This window comes from Mercenaria mercenaria, chromosome 16, assembly GCF_021730395.1.
Source record: "Mercenaria mercenaria strain notata chromosome 16, MADL_Memer_1, whole genome shotgun sequence".
In the NCBI taxonomy this organism is placed as follows: Eukaryota; Metazoa; Mollusca; class Bivalvia; order Venerida; family Veneridae; genus Mercenaria; species Mercenaria mercenaria.
Genome location: NC_069376.1, coordinates 48,931,518 through 48,954,686, shown reverse-complemented (window position 1 = coordinate 48,954,686; position 23,169 = coordinate 48,931,518). Strand labels below are relative to the sequence as shown.

Below are 23,169 nucleotides of genomic sequence, written 5' to 3'. Positions count from 1 at the left end.
CGTACAAAACTGTCTGTGCACAACCACATTATAGTGCTCTAAATTCTGTTAAAGTTTCATAGTTCTAGGTCAAATATATCAAAAGTTACGATGCAGAAATTGCCATATCTATAGATCTATAGTACCCTATATAATTAACACTAGAAATTTTTAAGGGCCATAACTCTGGTGTTACTTGGGCAATCTGTCTTAAACTTGATGGGCCCCATAACCTCATAGTGGTGAACATGTATATGAAGTTTGTTTGAAAAAAATCTAAAATAAGGAATTTTTTTTTTTTTTTTTTTTTTTTGGGGGGGGGGGGGGGTGTCAGCGGGAGGTGTGTGATCAAGGTAAGGGGGTGACCAGGTGTGGGTACACAACTTCACATGTTTACAATAAATGTTCATGGAAAAGAATGAAAGAAAATTTAATGAAATTTACCAAATGGTAAGTTTGTTATGTACAAATATGTGTTTTTTTATACAATTAAAGGGCTATAACTCTTAATTTACAAAATAAATCCGAATGAAATTGTGTGTACACAACCACATTATGGTGATCTAAATTCTGTTTAAGTTTCATAGTTCTAAGTCAAATATATCAAAAGTTATGATGCAGAAATTGCCATATTTATAGTACCCTATATAGTTAATACTAAAAACTTCTAAGGGCCATAACTCTGGTGTTACTTGGGCAATCTGACTGAAACTTGACGGGCCGCAAGAACTCATAGTGGTGAACACGTATATGAAGTTTTAAATAAATATTCCCAACCATTTCCTAGATATGGCTCCGGACGGACGGACGGACGGAAAGACGGAAGGACGGACGGACGGACGGAAAGACGGACGGAAGGACGGACGGACGGACGGACGGACAACGCCAAAACTATATCCCTCCGACTTTCGTCGGGGGATAACAAAATAGGCAACGCTATGATGCTGAAGCTCTAAATTTATGATAAGTACACATGTTCTAGACAATGGAAGGAGAATGCAAAATAGCAAATTCTGCTAGCAAATCCAGCTGCCGAAATTCCGAGGCCAAGATGCTCAACGAATTCTCAACACATTGATAATGGATTTTGCTCTGATTGCCTCAATTATACTGGTGATTGTGTATACAATATGCCATACCGAAATGCACAAAGTGTGTTGAGGGCCACCAAATATTTTAGGAAATAAAATTCGTCCATAAATTGGTACATTGAATATTGTATCTAATTACTGAATAGCCACATGCAAGCATTCGTTTCTTTAATAATACCGGATTTTCCGGATAATTTACTTTCAAAGATGGCAGTATAAGCTATATTCAACTCTAATTGGCCATTATTCCCTTGATTTTATCTAATCAACAATATGCAGCGGTTACTTTTTCCCTGATAATTTGTTGGATCTAACCCAAAATAGGTCAGGTGGTAATCTTTATAAGACGCGCACTTTATAATTCAGCCATTATTCAAGTATGTAATTACGTATATTTGAATAGATCAAAAATTTTACTTAATAGTGTTTTGCTTACCCTGCTAGCAAAGTTTCCATTTACTTTCACCAGTCTAAGGTGAAAGAACTCTACCGAGGTCATGCCACCCTGCCACTCCGAGTTTATTTTAGAATTAGTCTCATGCAAACCACCAAATGGTTCGACAGTGCTCTCAGGCTGCGCTTCTATTCCTAGTGTATTGTTTGACTAGACAGTGCTTCTTCCTTGGTTCCGGTATAATGACATATATCGACAGCACAACGCCTGTGACAAGAGGATATAGAAGCTGCATACACAAGCATCTAAATAAAAGTAAATATAGTATCAAAATTATTATCTATTATGTTGGGTTAACCCCCTCGGAATCAAATAACTAAATAATAGAAATACTATACAGATGTTGATTACCGATAAATGATTTCGTGATTACGATAAAGTCACAAAGCGCACAGCCCTAGATTTGACAGTGTGGACGAAAATTATTAAATAGATGGCGGCATTAAGATACCATACTATTGCAATATTCAAGAATCAATGTTACTGCAATTCCTGTACGACTAAGCCACTGGCAGTGTAATACGGAATATTTTCTTACATAATACATGCATGCGCAGGCACCATCTAGCACTGAAAACACAGTCAAAGTCGTAATTCGAAAGCAAACTTTATATGACATATGCCGTTCAAATCAGTTCGATCAAATTAACCTCCTTAGAAATTTTGATTTAACAAAAGCCACAGTAAAACAATTTAATTACAAGCGTAAACATAGATATTACAGACATAAACCAATGTATAGTCTGTATCATATACGGTAGAACACGGACCAAATACAACTTTTCAATAACATCGACTTTTTATCTTTCGTTTCTACGACATCCACATCAAAATAGTTTTTGATAAAAAGCGTTAACATAAATAATGTGGTCATAAACCGATTTAGATGGTAGAACAAAAGGGACCGCAGACAACGGTTTAGTAACATGTAGCTTTTACCTGACTACTTACCTTCAGGTAATGCTACCAAATAACATATTTTAACTACTTTACCCAACACCAGCATAAATTTCTGTTGTCCACATGCCTTTACTTTTACTATTGTTTACCCATCGCCCAAAAGAAATTTACTTTCAATACCTGCTTAAAATAAAACAAAACAATAGATTGTACTGCTGTATAATGAATAAAATGTGACGCAATCTAATACTTAATGTATGATTAATTTAAAGCCATTTCCAGTTTCAGAAGGTCAACATAGTACTGCAGTAATTATTACCCGATGTACAGTAAAATGCATAGTCTAATTACCATCATCATAACCGCCACCACCATCATCATCATCACAATATTTTAATTTTGCGTTCAAAGGTATGATTACCAGCCCAACGTCATCATAAACATCATCATCATCATGAGGATACCATCAAAATTATAAAATTAGAACAATTAGTAAATAACCACGATATTATGTTTCTTAAACTAGAGATGCTTTTGAAAAAGGCGCATATCTCCCACAACTGCCTTATCAGACTTTCAGTGCTTTGATTATAACGCGACTGCCTTATCAGACTTTCAGTGCTTTGATTATAAAAAAAAAAACAAGTTTCAAGGGCCTTCATTCCGAAGTGCCTGAGCCGATTTGGCAAGTTAACGAACTTTGGCCGAGATATTATGATCAAACACATTTTCGTCAAATTTGGTGAAGATCGGATGTGAAATGTTCATCTTAGAGTGCGGACAAGTTTTGTGACAGACGGACATATGGACACAGACAGACAGACACGCACGCACGCACGCACGCACATCCACACACACACACACACACACACACACACACACACACACACAGAGGAATAAATAATATATGGCGACCACACCACTATACGGACCTGCAAAACTGAAAAGATAAGTTGATATCCAACGCACAAAATACTGGAGAATACTATTCCACAAACTGATAAATTTGTTTAGTTATACATTGTACGCAACAGACACGGGTGCAAAGGTGAGGATCGGGCACATTGTGCCGCGCAGTAGTTAACCCTCCAAGCAATAAACTGCACTAAAAGGTAAAAGGTAAAGGTAAAGGTAATTTTATTTACCGTCGCTTTGTGAAACAATTAACATAAGTTCTGCAGAGCTTTTGAGCGACCCCACCCCAAGAACAGTTAAAACCATTTATACCTTACCCCCAGCAGTTTGCTGGTACCCATTTACAGCTGGGTCGACTGTGGCAAACGTGATAAAGTGCCTTGCCCAAGGACACACCGCAATGGGAGTAGCCAGGATCCGAACCAGGGGCCTTCACCTCCGTGGGAAAGCGTCTTAGCCCTCTCGACCAATGCGTCCACTAAGCGGCACTCAAAGACATAAACAGGGGGGTGATGTCTGTTTCAACATACCCAAATGTTAGAGGTTTGTGGCAAAGTGATCCACAAATATATAAAATATATAATGTGTACTGACTTACAAGTACACATTTATAAACAACTTTCGACGGGTCAAAGACCAATTGGCCGAAGAGTTGTAATCCCTGTTTAATATAAGATACAGTCAATTCGAGGAATTTGGTTGAACGGCCGACCATGTAGGTCAAGGCCCCCTCTAACGGTTAAGAAGCGCACGCCCTTAACACCAATAATAAGTGAAGGCCAGTCGAACGCCAAACTTAAGATGCTGATCTAGTGGCCAGCCTAGGAAGTGAGCTTGAATTTTAAGATACTCCGCAGTATCAAACCTTTAAAAGGCATACAAAAATTGTGGATCATATAAATTTTATATAGCTCACGTGATCAACACGGACAGCGTAAAAAAGCATTTTTGAACATACAAAAAACAAACAAAATTAATTCTCCTGTACGAGTGCGTTGGACCAGTATCTCCTCTGAGAGACATAATAACAACGTCAGTAATAAATTGATAATCATTTAGATCATCATCAAAATCGTCCATTCCAATATCATCATAAGAATCGTCTTGACCACTAGTCGTGTTCACCAACATCGACCTTTTCTGTACATAAATCTACTAAATCCGTTCTAGTATACTCAGTATTATAACCATCTGCAACGCCAGCAACATGACCATAATGGACAGCATGATAAATAATTATGCTTTATAAGTATTCAACTGCTAGTAGCAACAACCATAGAAAGATGTGTTCATTCATTCTCAATTTTCAATCGTTTTTTAATTTTTGCATTTCATTTGTAATAGAGTGTATATCTAAGGCAGTAGTGAAACAAATAAAATGTTGTTGATAATGCTGTTGTAAAATATGCACGTATTGATGCCTTCGGTCTTGAAATATTCAAAGATATTTCGCTTATTCGTTGAGGATAGTCGTTTAGTTTTGACTGTATAAGCAGTGTAAACTTTGAGCTTTCATCCTAAATTATTAGAATTTTGCGACGTGTCAAATCTTTGACGTGAGACATGTAAAACTGTCAGCCAATATCCAAAACACAACGTCCCAACAAAACGGCAACAAACAAATAATGACGATTGCTGCTACTTTTCAATAGAAACGGGGATTTCCCTCGAAAAGAACCCAGCCCCTGATACTGCAAACAACAAATGACTGTTGGACACAAACAACACATGAAAACATCCATTCATGTGCCCCAGCGGCCAACCACTGCAGACTTGCACCCTTCTTTAATTTAATGAAATACACTGTAAAGGAAAAAGACAATTTGTTCAAAACTTATCTGCATTTTTCTTGCATCCTCCTCTCTGTGGCAACATTACTGGAAAACGCCAGCTCTTCAAACATGTGATGAACATATTTTTATACATGAAGTGTCGACTTGCCTGCTTAGTTATTTGTGAAGGAATGAACCGGTTAGAAATATAAAATTGATCAAAACGACCCAACCCGTGAACCACTCGTGCGTGAAAGTGATTAATCGAGGCACGTTATATTATATGGACTGGATTAGAGTAATAAAAGCAGAAATTATAGCTCATGCGTACCTACTGAAAAATAACATAGATTTATTTCTCAAGAGAACATAAATTCCTTTATTTACACAATCTGTTCTGTCATATCGGCTGTGAATTATACATACTGATGCAGTACTGAGGTTAAAACATGTGCCCCTGGTGTTTTAATGGACAATTATGATTAAAAGTATTAAATTTTATGAATCTCTCTTGCTACACCATGAAAAAGGCCCGCTCTGAAATTTTGAAATCAGTTTGAAAAATTTTGAAGCGAGCGGAAGCTGGTTTTCAAAAAAAAAATATTTGTTTTTTTATTTTGAAAAAAAAAATGAAGATGGAAGTCCGTTGACCAAGTAATCAATTTGGTGTGGCCTAATTGTTTTAGATTGATTTTCTAGTTGGTAGTCGTACTTTATAACTATCTCAACATATATATTTATATCCGGTATAGAATCACTGAGTGGCCTGTATCTTTAGTATAAGTGAACAACTGTAGACTGTTTGACCTAAGGCTGGCCCAGTCTAAAGTATCATCTGATAACTTAGTTAGGATATACACTTCTTAGAAAGAGCTGAATATTTGGGGTATTTTCCTGCGAATAAAATCTATGAGAGCACTCGTGTTTAGATTCTTGGAATTTATAGCTTGTATTGTAAGTATGTTTGTAATATATGTATATGTGGGTGTATGTTCTTTGACTTTCGATATGTTATGTAATGGGGAAATACAAGGAAAGTCAGAGTCTATGAATTCTATTTAACTGAAAAAATTCTTAGTTTGATGTCAACAATATTTTGTATTATTCTTTGTATTTGTAATTGTTATTTTATTGTAATTGTATAGGATATATCACCATTTATCATGTAATTAATAAGATATTTCCTGTCTATATATTTGATCATTGTTATCCTAGTCACTGAAAAGTGGAATAAAAGAGTATATTTATATATGTATGTAAGTATGTAGGTTTATTTTGTGTGTATAAATTTTGCTACTTTTCATACAAATCTAATTAAAGCAGTTCGTCCAAATTATAATTCAATTTTTGGCAGGAAGTACTTATTATACCTGAACGAAACAAGGACCTGTTTTACTGCCATTCATTCATTCCAAAGACAGAGTCCATTGTTTACATTTTTAATCGTGACCGGTGCACTTGTAAAAACCACTTTATTTTGAAAAATCGAAGTATTCGAATAGCTATGGTACGGTCGCTATGTAATCATCAGGATGGCAAAATCACTAGACTTTTGGATACCGCACATACGGAGAAAATGTGACATTTTGTCTATATTTTCCTTATTATATGACGGATTTTTATCAGATAAAGAGTGTCGAAGACAGCAAATTGAGTGCTTTCTTCCGCACAAAACGTCTGCAATTAAATCCCAGCACATTTCTGAATCACATCGCCCAACTGCAAAAGTGTACGTTAGTCCATGGAAGTTAAAAGATAAAAGTAGAAAATAAAAGTGCCTCCAGTCACTCTGAACTCTCATCGAAAATGACCAAATTCCAATGGTCATCTCACAGTTTCATTGAGATTCTTTTGTTTCCAATCCCTGTTTACAGAAATTGACCAGTTACTAGTACTGGAAGGGTATATGATAAATCTTCCGTCTCCGGCTCCTACCGGACACGAATTTCTTGTCCAAATACTTGTTTGTCTGTTTATTTCTGTCATATCCGATTGATTTTGCCTGATTCATATATTACTCTGTCCCGCATGTGTCTGACAAAAATCTGGCAAAAAAAAAATATATCGGATGGTACAATTTCAACCTATCATGATGTGCAACCCTTGCATCTTTGCATTCTGAGATATTTAAATCTCAAATAATAAGTCTCTATTTTTTCTTGTTTTTCCAAAGACAAAATCCACCTCTTCTGTAAGTATTTACATAAAGAACATTTTTACGTACGCTCTGTCTGACAGTATCATGAACTTTGATATATGTACGTATTCTGTAACTTTTCAATATATTCAGTTAATTCTTACAATATTTCACACTGTCTTTCATATTTACGAGGTAAATTTCGGTCTCGAGCATGTTGAATAACGCTTGTGTACACCTAAGAACTTACAGTTATTTGAGCCTTGAATCTTGATATTATTTCAGCATTCCGAATTACCGTAGTATACACCTTTAGATTCCACAATACGGAATCTAAAACTTTTCACATCTAAGGGTAGGTTTAGGAATGTTTCTATTAAATCCCTAGCTTCCTCAGTTCATACCGCTGAATAACACGACTTGCAAATCAAAAAGACATTTCAAACATAGAAGGTCATCTTTAAGAACGCACAGTTTAATGACAATTAGAAATGTGTCCACAGGATAAGGATGCCCCCGTTATCCGATGTTGGTAAGTTGGTGGTCTCCCTTGTGCTGTTAGCGCTATGATATCCCTTCCGAACGAGGTGATTTATGTCTGCCAACATATTCCGCCAGCTTTTCCTTATCCTTGATAAATCGTCTATTAACCAGCTGAAGGTAAGAAATGAATCCATTCACCCGATAAATCTTTTTTCCATCGCACATTTTAATATTTGATAATTATCAGTGCATGTTTTAACTGATCAAGTTCATTGGCAAGTTCATAATCAACATTATTGTCACGTTTTACGGAAAATATAGTCATAGCCTCTATTCCATCTTAACAGCTACATGCTGACTGAGGCCCGATAAGGATAGCCTAGACTGGAGAAAATGTTTTTTTTCTGAGAAAATGTCAGTGTCAGTATGAGGAAATTAAAATTATTACAGATTATTTGATCTCAGCAGACTTTGTAAGTCTAGGGATAGCCGAATTCGGAGCTCTATGTATAGATCTACGGAAAATGTAGCAGCGTCCTTCTGAGCTTGCTTTTTATGTTCCGTTTTTTCTGCAAACTTTGTAGTCTAAAACATCAGCGTCTACAAAACAATTACATCCCCTGTCTTGATAAAATTTCTGATAGCGACGCTGCCACCAGTGTAATTAATTTCCGGGTGTGATGATTAAAATTCCTCCATGTACATTTTTACAAGTTTGTGACTAAAAATATCTCCAGTTTTTTTATTTTTTAAACCACTTTTAAGTCATGTAGTAAATAACATATACAGCAACTGCATGAGAACAACCCCTTTTATAACAGCAAATCTTAGCTTTAGCCTTGTCGGTAGTCTGGCACTCTCTGCCATTAAAGCCTCTTTAATAGCCCTAAAGAATAGAGATTAGCCTAAAGAGAAAACGTTTTTCTGAGAAAACATATTGATCAGCATTATTACAAATAAAGTAATAAACATTATTACAGATTACCTGACCTCAACAGACTTTGTAAATACACCTTGACGGTAACATAGCCCTTGTAAATACACCTTGACGGTAACATAGCCCTTGTAAATACACCTTGACGGAAACATAGCCCTTGTAAATACACCTTGATGGTAACATAGCCCTTGTAAATATACCTTGACGGTAACATAGCCCTTGTAAATATACCTTGACGGTAACATAGCCCTTGTAAATATACCTTGACGGTAACATAGCCCTTGTAAATACACCTTGACGGTAACATAATACACCTTGACGGTAACATAGCCCTTGTAAATATACCTTGATGGTAACATAGCCCTTGTAAATACACCTTGACGGTAACATAGCCCTTGTAAATAACCTTGACGGTAACATAGCCCTTGTAAATAATTGACGTACATCCTTGTAAAGACTTGAGGGTAACATAGCCCTTGTAAATACACCTTGACGGTAACATAGCCCTTGTAAATACACCTTGACGGTAACATAGCCCTTGTAAATACACCTTGACGGTAACATAGCCTTGTAAATACCCCTTGACGGTAACATAGCCCTTGTAATAACTTGACGCGGTAACATAGCCCTTGTAAATACACTTGACGGTAACATAAATACACCTTGACGGTAACATAGCCCTTGTAAATATACCTTGGTAGGTAGCAAATAGCCCTTGTAAATATACCTTGATGGTAACATAGCCACTTGTAAAATACACCTTGACGGTAACATAGCCCTTGTAAATAACCTTGACGGTAACATAGCCCTTGTAAATATACCTTGACGGTAACATAGCCCTTGTAAATACACCTTGACGGTAACATAGCCCTTGTAAATACACCTTGACGGTAACATAGCCCTTGTAAATACACCTTGACGGTAACATAGCCCTTGTAAATATACCTTGATGGTAACATAGCCCTTGTAAATACACCTTGACGGTAACATAACATAGCCCTTGTAAATACACCTTGACGGTAACATAGCCCTTGTAAATACACCTTGACGGTAACATAGCCCTTGTAAATATACCTTGACGGTAACATAGCCCTTGTAAATACACCTTGACGGTAACATAGCCCTAGTCTTAGAGACTCATCCCATCTGACCCCCAGAATGCTAGACTGGCTACCGACTAGATAATCCTTTTTTTTAGAAAAAAGTAATTCTGTTATATATTCTGACTTCCTCAGTCTTGGCTCTGTGTTTTGAGAAGAAAAGGGACATGATTATACAAAATTTGAATAGCCTCAAAAGTTATCTCCTGTGAACAAAACACAGGGTTTGGGCACAAGAAAAGGGACATGATTATACAAAATTTGAAAAGCCTCAAAAGTTATTTCCTGTGAACAAAACACAGGGTCTGAACACATGAAAGGGACATGATTATACAAAATTTGAATAGTCCCAGGAATTATCTCCTGTGAACAAAACACAGGGTCTGAACACATGAAAGGGACATGATTATACAAAATTTGAATAGTCCCAGGAGTTATCTCCTGTGAACAAAACACAGGGTCTGAACACAGACTACCAGAATGCTGCAGAGAGTATCATAGATTCTCTGTATTGTACTATAAGGGAACGAAGATAAGACAGTACGAATCAGAACGATCTGTTACGTATCTAAAATCTTTACAATAGTACAACAGCATGCATCGTAGATATTTTAATCAGATATCAACATTCAAACAATGTCAAAAATCTTATGTCAATATCTATTTCTACTGATATTTAATGTGGTTAACCTACTTTGCTAACATTTGGCTGTAAAACTGGAAAATCTCCATTTATATGATCATGTATTCCTCACAATGCATACAATGTAGCACGCTACACATTTTACAAAGCAGCTACACAAGAAAACAGTGTGATTCTAGTAATTCAAATTATTTTTGATATCTAACAATAACTAAAATAAGGTATAATTGATAGTATATTATTTTGAGTGAAATTTGAAGTAGTATTTCCTCATTCCCGTACTCAAACGATAATCTTTACGCGAAAATAAAATTTAAAAGTCATTTTGAAATGCATAAAATAAAAAAAAATGTCGTTCAATTCATAAATGTTGTCCCTTCGACTGTAATGAGATTTCTCCACGTTGATGATCTGCAAGAAGTTCCAAAGTGGTATACACCCTAAAGTAGCATTCAGTCATTTTATTTACGCCTGCACAGTTGGTTGCTATAGACAAAGTCGTTTCTTTCCAAGACTATCAGAAAATCAAAATAAGTATCTAGATATCAATCTTTTCATTATCTAAGCAGAACTGCCAAAAAGATCCACCACGTTTTATTGTAATTCACCTTCCAATAGAAAATACAGTTCCTGGATTTTATTCAAAATGTTCGTAAATGTAGTAAAATCACTTAGTCATTGTTCATTCGAAAAATGTTTTAGCTATAAATTAATTTCTGAAATTAGAAAGATTTTTTCCGACATTTTGTTCATGTGCAATCTCGCAGAAAGGGCCACTCTTGATATTTTTAAATGAAATGTTTTTTACCTCTTTCTCAAAATCATATAGTGAGTAAAAAAAGTAGACATACGACATACAAAAATATTTTGCTTTAACAGCGTTGCATATTACATAACATGCAAAAACTATGCGTTTTTGATAGCGTTAATTTTAGTATGTTCTTTTTTTTTATTTGTTTGCTTGTTTGTTTTGGGTTAATCGCCGTTTTCCAACAGTACTTCAGTTTTGTAACGACGTAGAGTTAACCTTACCAGGGCTCCTGGATTGTTTACGTTGTCCACATGTAACTGCCAACTTCTCCACGGGAATAAGTGGTGGCGGACACACAACATATTCTTTCAAATCGCGCATCAACCGGGGATAGAACTAGCGGCCCTACGATCTGCGAGACCCATATTTAGTTTAGCGGATAGGCTTTTCCATAGTTTTCGTTTATTTCCAAATGCAAAAAAAAAAGACTTGCGTTTTTATAGCGATATATGACATACAAATTTTAAGCGTTGAGTATATATGGCATTTAGAGCTAAATTAGATTTTCCCAGGTAAAAATTACACGAGATTTAAGCTTTCTACAGATAAAAATTCAGGTGAGCATATAGATGAGTACTATATCTGTTTACAAATGTTTGCATTTATTTTACCCATCAAATCTAAACAAATACGTTCACAGGGAGGGAATATTTATTGAACTATCGCTAAAAATATTGTGTTGTGATTGGATTTAGACATATAAAACGGTAAGCAGATGTTACTTGTTCCACTAATTTCTTTTATACTGGAATTTGATAGCACTTGAAGAATAAAAACACCTCAGTACAAAAAAGAAATACTAGTTGCACTTGGTTATCACATCGCTGGTGTGTACAGAATTTTGGTAATGGTTAATAATACAAGTTCCGTATTTAATTGAAAAATAATTTTCAACAGTTTCTATGGTTTTCTATTTTTCTTTTCTTTTTACAACACAGCAAAAGAGCAAAACTTCTTCTTGTCCTTGAGTTTGTCGTCTGCGAAGGACTCTCTGTTTTAGTACAGTTCAAGCTGTATCTCATGTTAACACAATAATAATGATGAAAAGCCGGGAATATAAGGTCACTGATATAAACTTTACTGGAAAAGCAAAATACTAGACAACTGTTCAATAACCATGTCAGACGCATTATTAAAATGAGTTATTCCTGACTGATACGAGAGGAAAATGTCAATACAACCGGTGACAGATTGCACAAATCAGTATTCCACGTAGTACTACTCAAATTACGGAATTAAGTGATACAGTGGCCTTGCGGGCCTTTATAATAATGTAACAGTTCTAGTGACGATAATATAAGCTGCATTTTTTTCAGATTGTGATGGAATTTGTATTTTTATACGCCCGTTTTGAAAAATATGAATATACCATGTGACGACCGTCCTTCTTAGCTTGTGTCCAGAGCATTACTCAATTACCATTCAAGTTATTGACTTTAAACTAGGCATATAGGTAGGTGGCAATGAGATGATGTGCATGCTGTGACATTCACACAGGCTTGGCGCAAATCAATTTTGCCGTTACATCTATATGGGATTGGCACAAATCGTGTTGTGACATTTATACAGACTTTCCACAGATCTTTTCCTACTGGGACTTTTGTACATGCTAGGCACACATCATTTCTGTGACAATCGTATAGACGGGATACAACTCGCACATATCATTTCTTGCTGAGACATAATAATAGAGGCTTGGCACACATTATTTCTTGCTTTAGCGTATACATAAGTTACCGCAAGTCGTTCCATACTGTTATATTCGTAGAGGCTTACACAAATAAGATGTTGCTGTGAATTTTATACAAGCTTGGCTCAAACCGTTCCTACTGTGAAATTCATAGAGGCTTACACAGAGAAATTTATACAAGCTTGGCTCAAGTCGTTCCACACTGTAACATTTATAGAGGCATACACAAATAATTTCTTGTTGTAAAATTTAAACAATGTTACCTCAAGTCGTTCCATAATTTCTTGTTGTGAAATTTAAACAAGATTTGCTCAAATTGTTCTCTAATTCATGACATTCATACAGGCTTACACAAATAAGTTCTTGCTGTGAAATTTATACAAGCTTGCCTCAAGTCGTTCCTACTGTGACATTCATAGAGACTTGCACAGTGAAATATATACAAGCTTCCCTCAAGTCGTTCCGTACTGTATACTCATAGCGGCTTACACAAATAATATCTTGCTGTGAAATTTTGTACAAGTTTGCCTCAAACTGTTCCTACTGTGACATTCATAGAGATTTGCACAGTGAAATATATACAAGCTTGTCGTTCCGTACTGTATACTCATAGCGGCTTACACACATGCGCGTAGCGTGGTATACTTGGTTATTCGGCTGAGTAACATATTCAATATCCAAAAAACATATTCAATATCCAAAAATAAAAAAAAAAGTTGTCTTGCTCCTTGACTTTGTTAGAATTTTTGTGACGGCAGACTGCTGTTGCTCTATCATCAAAATTTCTGCTATTGACCATAAGAATAATCTTCTTAATGGCATTTGTCCATCACTAGTAAGATTTAGAAGGATAAACGTCTGTATCTGTAACAACTATGAATTCCCAAGTATTATTTCCTTATTCGCTACCCTCCAACAAAAACAAATTATCTATCCCATAATCAAAGAGAATCAACAGGAGTAAAAAGAACAGAATGATTCATAAATTAATATTTAGGCTTTGTTATTCGCATTGCCATAGTATAACACTCAACTTCAGTCATATATACATGTACTATCAATTCAATAATCTCTACATGGAAAACATATGGTTATGAATATACTTTCCGGGTCATTATGCTGCAAGGCACTTACTAAATTCTACTTCATTCCGTCGTGGGAGAGGGTAGTATAATGAAACCAAGTTTCAACATCTTCGTATGCCCTTACACCCATTTCCCAAAATTTATTGCCAAAAAAATTCATTAATCGAAATTATTTAACGCCCGAAATAATTACATCCTACACCTCAATACCTTTGAAATACGGTAATACATCGATTTCTTTAAAACTAAGATACACATATGTAATAAATGCTCATGACCTACTAATGTCGTCTACACATTTCCTTAATTACCGTTTCGTGAATTTAGATTTTATATTTCAGCCTAAACATCTGTCACAAGACTTTTGTCTTTGTTTCGTTATTTACTTGATTTCCGAGAATGTAGAGATACATTTCACGGAAATTGTAAGTTTTGGAAATCAATGTTCACGGCAAGGACGATTGTGATATTAAAATGCGACATGCAACATGCTACATGCAAACACGCAACAGATGGCAAACAATAACTTTTAGTAATTACATTTGTCTAGAAATCAATATAGTGCTTACAACATTTTCCTAAAGTAAATTTACCGTAAATGTACTTGAAGAACGAAATAAGAATCTGTGAATGTGCAAGTCTCTATGAATGTCACAATTGGAACAGTTTGAGGCAAACTTGTACAAAATTTCACAGCAAGATATTGTGTCAGGGGCGTAGCGTGATCAGTTTAGATGTTACTCAAGAGGAGAGTGTGGGGGAGAGGAATTCCCTCCTCTGGTTGGGCACGGGGAGCCTCCCCCGCGGAAATTTTAGAGCAAACAAATAACAGACAGAAAGGATGGCTTCCACTTAACATTTTAGATGGAAAGACAAAAGCGTTAATTTTCGCATAAACTACATTGCAGTAATGATAGTAATGGTTTGGTTTATACCCGTAGAATCACACAAAAAACAGCATTCAATTCTTAAATAAAATACGCATGTGTGCATACGTGCTACAATATGCAAATCATCTTGCAGTAAATACTCTAAACTGCATAGGAACTGCTCAAACTGCTGAGGACAAGCTTTGACTTATGCAAAATTTCAAAACAGACAAAATGATGAAACTATTATATACAAGCTTCCCTCAAGTCGTTCCATACTGTACCGTTCATAGAGGCTTACACAAATAATATCTTGCTGTGAAATTTATACAAGCTTGTCTCAAACTGTTCCATGTGAAATCTATACAAGCTTGTCTCAAACTGTTCCTACTGTGCCATTCATAGAGGCTTACGCAAATAATATCTTGCTTTGAGATTTATACAAGCTTGTCTCAAACTGTTCCTACTGTGACATTCATAGAGGCTTACGCAAATAATATCTTGCTGTGAGATTTATACAAGCTTGTCTCAAACTGTTCCTCCTGTAACATTCATAGAGGCTTACGCAAATAATATCTTGCTGTGAGATTTATACATGCTTGTCTCAAACTGTTCCTACTGTGACATTCATAGAGGCTTACACAAATAATATCTTGCTGTGAGATTTATACAAGCTTGTCTCAAACTGTTCCTACTGTGACATTCATAGAGGCTTACGCAAATAATATCTTGCTGTGAAATTTATACAAGCTTGTCTCAAACTGTTCCTACTGTGCCATTCATAGAGGCTTACGCAAATAATATCTTGCTGTGAAATTTTGTACAAGCTTGTCTCAAACTGTTCCTACTGTAACATTCATAGAGGCTTACAGAGTGGAATTTATACAAGTTTGCCTCAAGTCGTTCCATACTGTAACGTTCATAGAGGCTTACACAATAATATTTTCCAGTGAAATTTATACAAGCTTGCCTCAAACTGTTCCTACTGTGACATTCATAGAGGCTTACACAGTGGAATATATACAAGTTTGCCTCAAGTCGTTCCATACTGTAACGTTCATAGAGGCTTACACAAATAATATTTTCCAGTGAAATTTATACAAGCTTGCCTCAAACTGTTAGTACTGTGACATTCATAGAGGCTTACACAATTAATTTCTTGCTGTAAATTTTATACAAGCTTTGCTCAAATTGTTCCTTACTGTGACATTCATGGAGGCTTACACAATTAATTTTCTGCTGTGAAATTTATACAAGCTTTGCTCAAATTGTTCCTACTTTGACATCCATAGAGGCTTGCACATAAAATTTCTTGCTGTGACATTCATAGAGACTTGGCACAAACCGTGTCCAGTTGTGACATTCAAAGAGGTTTTCTTGCTGTGATATTAACAGAGGCTCTGCAAGTATCATTAGTCCCTGCTTTGAAAGTCATTGAACTTCGAAACAAATTATTTTCTGTTGTTTTGATGCTCTTTTTGTTCGCACTAATCGTATTTGATTTATGAGTTTGATAGAGACTCGGAAAACTTGTTTTCCTTAGTGACATTAATATTGGCTCAGCAAAATTGTCTTCTTGCAACATGGTGCCTCTACTACAGCAGACGTATTTATCAACCTCCGTTCTTGCATCAAAACCCGAACAGTTTGATAAGTAAAACTTGCCTTGAGCAATTGTCAGTGCGATAAACTCATTGAAGACCTTTTTGAAAACAGATCGATAAAAGTTCGCTTCAGATTTATTATTCCAAAAGAGTTTGTCACAAATCACTTCAGATATCGCATCATCGTCAAACTTAATAAAGCATTCGAATAAAGAAATACTGAGCAGCCGTGGATAAATTATTAAAAAATTCTGGAGGCTTGTTCAAAAAGTAGAAAACATTAACAGAAAATGAACATTGATTTTATAACATGTTTTTCGGAGAACTACCGGAGTATTAGAATGATGTACCTCTGGTATTTTCATTTTGAAAATTATCTCAAATAGTTTTCACTGGTAAGAAACTGTACAAATTGGTAGAATTTAGTTAACATTTTAAACCGTTCACTAGCAAACACTATATATCACATTTTTCCATTTGCTACACCACTCGTGAAAATTTTTCATGTGGTGTTCACCTGGTGAAAGATATTTTGATAACCAGTATGTACCTAGATCATTTTTATTGGTTAAACACTTAAAGGACAGTCAAGTATTTAAAAATTTTGTTAAGTATGCACATTTTACAAACGTCAAATATTTAGATAGAGATACGACTGTATTTGAGCGTAGGTGATAACCGCGGCGTGGGTGACGTTATCGACAGCTTGTATGTATACAGCCTAAACTTCAAACAGATTTTTCGGATGACATTTCAATAGCATTTCGATACAAACACGTTTCATATTTAATATGAGTGAACTATTAAATATTTATAGGTGATTAGCTTGTATCGGGAAATACGCACGAGTTCTTCCGCGAAAATATTGTGCATATTTAGGAGCGCAATATTTTTCCGCGAAAGAACGTGTGCATATTTCTCAATCGTTTTCATTACATACGTATGTACACGTTTAAATATAAAGTAAACATTATGAATTTGTTCAATAGTATTTATAAGATTTACAATACTGAACTAAATAAAAGAATTAATGCAAATTCTAATATGCTTTTCTCTGTTAAAACACTCTTACGCTAGAATGACGTCACGTTAACGTGCGGTGACGTCAATGATTTTTTTGCAACCAAGAATGAGCGCTACTATATTTCATCTACTGTTTTAGATTAAGGGCATATTAGAATCGAAATAGTTTATAGCAAAATCGTGTTTTAACACTATTTATACACTCGGGCGGTAATACGTCGTACAAATAATTTCACTCGGGCTGCGCCCTCGTGAAATTATTACGCCCGACGTATAACCGCCCATCGTGCATAAATAGTGTTAAAAAACTCTTTTGCTACAAATTCTTACTTAATTACGTCACGCACCCGATATGAAATTCAGGCGTCAGTGTATGGAAAATGTTGACGTTTCTGGTTCAATTGTAACTTAAAAGCACTGACCTCCAGAATTTGGCTAAAATGATCTTTCTTTAAAATTAAAGTTTGGTCATATTATGAACATTAGATTATGAGTTTTTGTTTCTAATCTATCATAAAATGCCAAATCAAAAAAAAAAGAAAGATGCCCGCGTCGGGAATCGAACCCGGGCCGCCGCGGCAATAAAAACTTTAGATATTTAAAACCAAGGCAGTTTACCTTAAGTAAACTTTTCGATTTTCAGTGTGAAACATAGTTAAAATATGACGAGTAGGCTGGTTCCTTATTCCTTTTTCGGAGACCACTAGGTAAAGCAGTGGGAAAATAATCCCTTACTCGGTTCAACAACATAAAATGAACACGCTAAATAAGAGAACGAGTAAGTAAGATTGAAAAATCGAATAAGGAATAAGGAACTGGTTTCCTATTCCTTTTTCAAAAGTCGAATAAGGAAGTGGAATTTTCGAAGACGACATGGTATAGTGAGAAAATAACCATTACTCGCGGTTAAAAACATTCCACGGCATAACATAAACACGTTATATCAAAACAGTAGTCAGTAAGATCGAAAAAACGAATAAGGAATAAGAAACTGGTTTCCTATTCCTTTTTCAAAAATCGGATAAGGAATAGAAAAAGAAAATACTTTAATCTCAGTAAAATCTTTTTCAAAAGTGTATATACATTGTCGTCATAAAATGTTTTAAGGATATAAGTGGTATATGAGAGAGTATGACTCAAACTAGAGGTACAAAGTTCAAATAAGGAACTTGACTATTCGGAGATTTGTTTGTCTGTTTTGGGTTTAACGCCGTTTTTCAACAGTATTTCAGTCATGTAACGGCGGGCAGTTAGCCTCACCAGTGTTCCTGGAATCTGTACCAGTACAAACTTGTTCTCCGCAAGTAACTGTCAACTTCCCCACATGAATTATCAGAGGTAGAGGACGAATGATTTCAGACACAATGTCATTTATCAAATCGTCACGGAGAACATACGCCCCACCCGGGGATCGAACTCGCGACCCCGCGATCCGTAGACCAACGCTCTACCTACTGAGCTAAGCGGGCGGTCGGAGAAGAAATAGTACAAGCAGTCAGATGATTATCCTTACTCGTGCTTGAAAACGTTCCATAGCATAACATAAACACATTAGATCATAACACGCGTAAGTTAGATTGAAAAAAACGAATAAGGAATAAGGAACTGGTTCCCTATTCCTTTTTTCAAAAGTCGAATAAGAAAAGAACATAGAAAATGAAAATACTTTAAACGCAATAAAATCTTTTCAAAAAGCATATATACATGATCTTCATGAACTGTTTTAAGGATGTACATGGTATTTTTCACGGATATGAGGGAGTATGACTCAAAATAGGGTATCAAAGTTCGAATAAGGCACTGGACTTTTCCGAACGACATGGTACAAGCAATTAGAAAATAATCCTTACTGTCGGTTTAAAACGTTCTCGGGCATGAACAGAACACGTTACATTATAACACAAGTAAGTAAGATCGAAAAACCGAATGAGGAATAAGGAACTGGTTCCCTATTCCTTTTTCAAAAGTCGAATAAGGAAAAGAACATAGAAAATGAAAATACTTTAATCGCAATAAAATCTTTTCAAAAAGTGTCTATACATTATCTTCTTGAACTGTTTTAAGGATATAAACAGTATTTTTCACGGATATGAGAGAGTATGACTCAAAATAGGGTATCAAAGTTCGAATAAGGCACTGGACTTTTCCGAACGACATGGTACAAGCAATTAGAAAATAATCCTTACTGTCGGTTTAAAACGTTCTCGGGCATGAACAGAACACGTTACATTATAACACAAGTAAGTAAGATCGAGAAACCGAATAAGGAATAAGGAACTGGTTCCCTATTCCTTTTTCAAAAGTCGAATAAGGAAAAGAACATAGAAAATGAAAATACTTTAATCGCAATAAAATCTTTTCAAAAAGTGTCTATACATTATCTTCTTGAACTGTTTTAAGGATATAAACAGTATTTTTCACGGATATGAGAGAGTATGACTCAAAATAGGGTATCAAAGTTCGAATAAGGCACTGGACTTTTCCGAACGACATGGTACAAGCAATTAGAAAATAATCCTTACTGTCGGTTTAAAACGTTCTCGGGCATGAACAGAACACGTTACATTATAACACAAGTAAGTAAGATCGAGAAACCGAATAAGGAATAAGGAACTGGTTCTCTATTCCTTTTTCAAAAGTCAAATAAGGAATAGAAGTTATAGAACACAGAAAATGAAACTACTTAAATCGCAATACAATCTTTTCAAAAAGTGTATATACATTGTCGTCATAATTTATTTTAAGGATATAACTTATTTTCAACGGATATGAGAGAGTATGACTCAAAATAGAGGTACAAAGTTCGAATAAGGAACTGAACTTTTCGGAGACGATGATCAAACTGCGATGGTAGTATGATAATATGATGGTAGGATATCGGTGGTAGAATCATAAGAAGATATATTCAATATTGCCATCCTACTATCGCTATCCTACCATTTTACGATCGCATTCCTACCATCCTATCATCGCCAATTATGCAATCCTATTGTCTTACTATCTTACTATTGTACCATCGCCTCTTGCGTATAAATATTTTCAATACATGATTTTAACGGTATTGTTAATGTCTTTCAAATGCTTTTAATCACACTGTATTATTATCTCATTCCTATAGCTATCCTACAATCCTATATAATCATACCATCGACATCTGACTAGCCTACTATGCTATCATCCTACTGTCCTACCATCGCAATCCTAATAACCTACCATCGCAATCCTACTAACCTACCGAAATCCTACTAACCTACCATCGCAATCCTACTGTCCTACCATCGCAATCCTACTAACCTACCATCGCAATCCAACTCTTCTACCATCCCACTATCTTTCCATCCTACTATCGCGCTTTAATAATTAGGCGATGGGCGACGGTAGGATATGAACATCAAAGTACTAGAAATACAGAAAGGCTGGCTACAACAATACAATGAATGAAAGTGCAAAATCTGAAACAGGATTCAGGATTCATTTTACAAACATCTTTCCCACAACTGTGAAAATGTTATTTTCACTAACACTTTATTCAAAGTTTATTAAGTCTTTGCAGTTTCCAAAAATAGTTAAAATGAAGGAATACAGAAATTAAGACCGTCTATACATTTTTATCTTTCCCTCTCTTTTTGGGAGGCGACATATAGTAATTGCAGCGTCCGTCCGTCTTTTCGTTCGTTAGTTCGTTCGTCCCAATTCGTGTCCGGTCTGTAACTTTGTCGTCGACCAAGTGATTGGCACAAATGTTTCCCACAATCAGACGATGTGTCATGCGCAAACCCCAGAACCCTAGCTCAAAGGTCAAGGTCACACTCTTAGTTCAAACGTCAGTAGTGTTTTTTCCGTGTCCGATCCATAACACTGTCATCCTTAAAGTGATTTAATATTACTTGGCCCAAATGCACCTCATAATGAGATGTCGTGTCATGCATAACACCAAACCCAAAGGTCAAGGCCACAGTCACATCAAAGAAAAAAGGGTTGTTTTTCTCCTGTCATGTCCATAACTCTGTCATTCTTGCAGGGATTTTAATATTGCTTGCCACAAATGTACTTCATAATGAGGCATAATACCCATTCCCCTGGCCATAAGGTCAAGGTCACACTCAGGCGTCAGACGTCAGTAGTGTTGTTTTTCCCCTGTCTGGTCCATAGCCCTGTCATTGTTGACGTGCTTTTAAGGTTACTCAGCACAGATGTATCCGATAATGAGACGACTTGTCATATCCCTAGCTCAAAGGTCATGGTCACACTTGGAGGTCAAACATCAGTATACGTAGTGGTTAGAGAACACCAATTGTTTTCCCATAGACTTCCATTATAACATTATAGCGTATACGGCCTTTCTTGAATAGAAACATGTATATCTAGTCACATTCTTTCAAGAACTATCTCAGTTCCACCAAAATGTCGGACGAGAAATTTGAACAGTGATACTCTATTAAAGTAATTTTCTTGTGAATGAGATGACGCCCTGTTTACATCGTTGGCATGGCGGGAAAAGATTGTTTGATAAAACGTTTTTCAATACCATAAATGTAGCAAATTTTGTCAAAATGTATGATAAAATGTCGATGCAGTAGAAATTTTCAGTTTTGAAAAAAAAAAATCACTTCTTTGGTTTGTTTACACGACTGACCAATCAGAACGGAAAAACATTACCTTATTCCCAGGTACACGATTACATTATTCCCAGTAAATTACCTGTACCTTTTTTTAAATTGGTGGTCTCTAACTAGTGTTTTTATCCTTTCCGGTCCATAACTGTCGCCCTGGACAGGGATTCTTATATTACATGGCACAATTGTATCATATAATGGGATGATGTGTCATGTCCTAGCACAAAGGTCAAGGTCACACTCGGAGGTCAAAGGTCAATAGACTTGTTTTTCCTATCTGGCCCATAACTCTGTCATCAATCAAAGGATTTTAATATTTTTTGACACAAAAGTTTCCCAGAATGAGACAACTTAGCATGCACAACACTCAGCCCCCTAGCTCAGAAATCAAGGTAACTTACTCCGGGGGCAAAGGTCAATAGGTTTTCCCTGTCCGCTCATTTACATGTTGGTTATAACAAGACCAAACATTACCTAGATGTAAAATATCAGCGATCACATCCATTCAAATGAAGCAGTTTGGGGGCATGCTTTTTTTTCAAAAGTAGTTTCTTTACAAAATATCATCTAGACGGTAGATAGACCACAAAATAAAATTGACTAGCATGAAAATAAACCCTTATATTATTTGTACGTTATCTAACCTCTTAATGGTTTTAGAGAGTGGAGAAGGCGTGAAGTGGGTCAAACGATAACGTATACACTACAATCAAAATCTTCAAATTTTTGAAAACGATCCAAAGATAAAATATGACAAAATAGTTATAAAAATAATCATGATTGAAAATATCAAGAATCTATGAAAACGCATTATCTCGACCCGAATTAGACAAGTCCCCGCTGTATGCAATTATTTACATGTAAAAGTGTTGAGCAAAACAAAACAAACAAAAGAAAACAAAACAAAACAAATCAAAGAAAGATGTTTATAACATTTTACATCTTTATGTATTATTACACTTTCATTAATTTTACGCTTAAGATAGTGCAAACTTAATGTATTTACCAGCTCCTCTCAAGTACACGAAAAACCATGCACAAACATATTATATGAGCCGCG

At 35.7% G+C, this 23,169-nt stretch overlaps 1 protein-coding gene across 2 annotated transcripts in view; it reads left to right on the top strand.

Moving 5' to 3' along the window:
* LOC123540326 (uncharacterized) overlaps positions 1-23,169 on the top strand; it is a 123,755-nt gene that overhangs the window by 14,286 nt on the left and 86,300 nt on the right. Inside the window, exon 1 of one of the 2 annotated variants that reach the window (XM_053526996.1) lies at positions 5,928-6,065. The exons of the other annotated variant lie outside the window; for it this stretch is intronic. The gene's annotated coding sequence lies outside the window, so the exon portion shown is untranslated. Of the gene's footprint in view, positions 1-5,927; positions 6,066-23,169 lie in introns of those variants that run through there. 2 annotated transcript variants of the gene reach the window in all.